Raw genomic sequence first — 2,586 nt, forward strand, 5'->3', positions numbered from 1 at the left:
ATCAACCCTGACTAGCACTGTGTGAACGTTTAACAAGGGCTGTCCCAGAGGGAGGGAGGGTGGAAGTGGACCATGGAAGGATACCGTGCAGAGGCAGAAAGACACGCATCAGGTTTTACCTTGAGGACACAGGACTTCCTGTACTTTAAATTCTTCGAGCAGTCAAATTGAAAGAAAAAAGGAAGTAGAGCTCTCAAAGCTTTCTCTGACTTCATCTCAGAAATGTACACAAGCAAAAGGAACCAAAGTGTAAATGAAGAGAGGATGACCAAGTGATTTAGGAAATGTTTTTGGGCTGTAATAGTTTTGTAAGTAGCATAGTTTACTTCTGAATTTATTTTTCATTTCATTTTATCTCTAGTTGTTGTGTTTTTGTTGTTGTTGTTGTTGTTTGTTTGTTTTTGTTTTTAATTTGGTACCAGAGATTGAACCCATGGGCACTTAACCACTGAGCCACATCCCTGGTGCTTTATTTATATTTTATTTTGAGACAGGGTCTCACTAAGTTGCTTAGGGCCTTGCTAAATTGTTGAGGCTGGCTTTGAACTTTTGTGAGCCTCCTGCCTCAGCCTCTGGAGCCGCTGGGATTGCAGGCATGCACTGCCACACCTAGTATTACCCCTAGATTTTTATATCCCCACATCTCATCTGGGAGACCTAAAGATTTTATTTATTTTCCTTCAGGTCTTTAAGGAATTTGTCACCTGGCAATTTAGGGAGATAATATCCTTCAAATAATAGAAGGTAGAAGCACAAATGCATATTTTACATGTTATTCTTTCTTGAAGAAATTTTTGAAAAAAAACCTATGGATTTGGAATTAACATACATGTTCCTATTCCCTTGGGTTTTAAAAAGGTCTCTTCCAGCTCCACTGGCTCCACGTGGAATTCATCAGTGGTAATAGTGCAACGTCTGCTTAAGTTTTGTCCTCCTAAAAAAGTGACAAAATGTTATAAAGGCATCCATGACATGAGGTTTAAGGTGTAGGAAAAGAAGTCACAAAGTTTACTTCATGCCTAAAGCATGGGAGTATTAGACTCAGGGAGGGGCAAGAAGCGAGCTTCAGGGTACAGGGCTTGGGGTTCTGGGGCTAAGGGAGGTGGCCTGGTCTGTAGAAGCCTGAGGGCAGGAGGGAGGTGTGAACAGCAACCAGGGTTCTCTTGCTATGTAGAGGTCATCTCTGCCTGGGCCAGGTGTCAGCCTCTGATCTTTTCTTCCTGTGGAAAGACCCCTCTGAGCTGTGAGGCCCTTAACTGCTCCCAACATTCATCTCCAGGAATCATCCAAACGTGAACCTCTGATCCAGAGCACAGGTGGTGGGCTGCTTTCTGAGCGCAGACCTCCAAGGGCAAGAACTGGTTGACACATTGCAGACCTGACTTCAGGAGAATCTAAGGGTCTTCCAGGACACTCTGGGAAGCCAAATGGAAGGCATCTGTTGCTTTCTTTATCTCTAGAGAAGTCTTAAGTCTGCTTTCCTCTGCCTTAAGTGTGTAAATGAAGAAGAGAAGAACTTTTCAGGATGCAGCTGAGATTGTCTACATGCCTCTGCATGTTGTAAATCCAAGAACAAGACTCTCAAAGGGCACTGGCTTCCACACTGGTGGCAGGCTTAGGCACAGGGGATCACCAGTCTGATTGCTTATGCAGAGGCCATGAATCATCACTTGCGATGAGAGTTTAAAACTCAACCAACCAGAAGCCAAGAAAGAAAGAAGAAAAGTCATCCAGAGGTAGAGAGCATAGAACCAGAAAGAATATTTAATAGAAGAGCTTCTACAGAGGACCTGAGAAGAGGCTGGGTGGGAACAGAGCAAGGAAATAACAGGAGTTGGGGAGCAGATGCTCCTGTAGCACTGTGTAACATTTTTGTGCTAATGGGAAACTTAAAGGCAATTAGTAGCCCTTCTAAGTTTCCAGAAGAGGGAACTGATGCCAGAGAAGTTGCTACTTGCCAAAAGTTATGTAACTGGTCAGAAGCAATGCTTGTGAAGCAGCTGCTGAAACAGCAGCTTTGACTAAGGAGTCGACCCAGGCTGAAATTGTTCAAGGTTTTTCTGTTCCAGACCATGGCAACTAGCCTGGAGCTAGGGGACGAGGAACCTGGCAGTAATCCCCAGGGTCCCCTTCTGGGCCGGCCTGTTAGACAGGAGGGGATCAGAGAGGAGTTGGAAACTTACCTGTGATTAGCCACCAGCATCCTGTGTCCTCAGGTGTCCTCAATTTGTTGTCCTGTCTTCTCAAATGCAGGAGGGGGTAAAAAGGGAGCTCCTTCTATCAGGCAGTTGACAATCATTAGCTCATTTAATATCTCTGGCTAACATTTTACTGATAAAGCAACATAGCTATCAATACGGAGGAGCAGTTATTAGGATCATGCTCTATTATAAGAATGATGCCTGCATTTTTTTCTCATTTCAATCCTATAGGATAATGGTAATATTCCATTTTACAGATGAGGAAAATATTTGGGGAAAGTACCTAACCATTGCTGATAACACACTTCGTATTTCTTATTATTATTATTATTCCTCTTCTTTTTCTTCTTCCTCCTCCTCCTCCTCCTCCTCCTCCTCCTCCTCC

At 43.7% G+C, this 2,586-nt stretch overlaps 1 protein-coding gene across 1 annotated transcript in view; it reads left to right on the plus strand.

Annotated features, from left to right (window-relative positions):
• Positions 1-289: 289 nt before the first annotated feature.
• Positions 290-2,586, plus strand: part of Zmynd11 (zinc finger MYND-type containing 11) — a 97,434-nt gene continuing 95,137 nt past the window's right edge. Inside the window, exon 1 of the mRNA XM_048812591.1 lies at positions 290-308. The gene's annotated coding sequence lies outside the window, so the exon portion shown is untranslated. The remainder of the gene's footprint in view (positions 309-2,586) is intronic.

The sequence above is a fragment of the Marmota marmota genome, unplaced genomic scaffold (assembly GCF_001458135.2).
Source record: "Marmota marmota marmota unplaced genomic scaffold, marMar, whole genome shotgun sequence".
Lineage (NCBI taxonomy): Eukaryota > Metazoa > Chordata > Mammalia > Rodentia > Sciuridae > Marmota > Marmota marmota.